This window comes from Myripristis murdjan, chromosome 24 (genome assembly GCF_902150065.1).
Source record: "Myripristis murdjan chromosome 24, fMyrMur1.1, whole genome shotgun sequence".
NCBI classification, from domain to species: domain Eukaryota; kingdom Metazoa; phylum Chordata; class Actinopteri; order Holocentriformes; family Holocentridae; genus Myripristis; species Myripristis murdjan.
In genome coordinates, this window is record NC_044003.1 from 5,522,907 (window position 1) to 5,524,347 (window position 1,441).

Consider the following 1,441-nt stretch of genomic DNA (forward strand, 5'->3'; position numbering starts at 1 on the left):
TAGGATCTTGAAGAATAATCCCAGATTGTACAGAAGCTTTAACCACAATGTTACATTCACAGTGTACAAGTAATTCTGAGCATTTTTTGGTGCTTTGTCTATTTATATATGGAAAATCTGTGTATGCCCACCGGGCCCTCACTGAAATTAAGTCAAAAAAGAGGAAAATACTGCATAAGAAACAATAAATAAAGCAATGTGGTTTATGCTTTATATTTTGAAGAATTCACCCTTCTAAATATTTTCTTGTCATGACTTCACAACAAGTTATTTCCTTTTTTGGTGAAAGAAACAAAAGCCATCAAACAGAGGTGTAAAGAGGAAGTCATTACAATCACCATAAAGACATCTTTCTGTTTTAGGAATTGTCAGTTCATATTCACTGATAGAAGGGAGGAAGAGACAGAAAGAGACAGACAGCAGAATGACTGACTTTAGACTCACAGAAAAGTCTTTTTTTATGGTTCTGCTGCTTCATTTGACAGGTAAGACTATATTACAGCTATAATGCATATCAAAATTACCTGCATATTGTATGTAACTGGAGCCTATGGATTTGTTTCTTTCTTGTGTTTTTATGTAACTATTTTAATTTATATCGGCCTTTAAAATGTTTAATTCATGATTGCAATAATCAATATTATCTACATATTGTATGTAACTGGAGTCAATGTTTCTATGTTTTTTTTTTTTTATGTAACTACTTTAATTTATATGGGCCTATAAAATGTTTAATAGTTTATAGCTGAAATGTGTGTTGTTACTGATTGAATATATACTGATAGGTTAAGTAATTTATCTGATAACATTTTCTCCACAGCAGTCACTGGACAAGATTTCTCCTCCTTCTATGTCAGAGATGGAGCTGAAGTCTCTCTGCCTTGTCACAGTTTGATACCCAATCAGGATGAATGTCAGTATACCACCTGGAACGTTCATCATGTCAAAAACATCTATGCAGAAGAGCTGGTTGACCATGGGAAGATTTCACCAAATGTGCTTGCCCAAGCTAACGCAGCCAGACTGAGTGTTACAGCGGACTGTTCTCTGGTTATAAAGAAAGTCACAGCTGAGGATGTTGGACGTTACTTCTGTCAACAGTTTAAACCAGGACGACAAGGTTCAGATGCTGCAGTTGATCTGTCTCTTATACAGAGTGAGTATTTCCATTATAACCAGTTCTAACTACATTCTTGGAACAGTACAACATTGTAATTAAAGAAAACTCCCCGCTGGACTGCGTGCCTACGTCACTGCGTGAGTTGATTCCGCTCACACGCAAATCTTCTACTTTCTTTTCTGGGGAGCCGCAGTCAGGGACAGATGCGATCCCCCTGTTAAGCACCTTATACTTTGCTGTTGTGTTGATGTGTGCGTTCCTGGCGTCAGAAAGCTGTCGCTGTTGTTTCTGAATTGTAGTTTTTTTTTTTTTTTTTTTTTT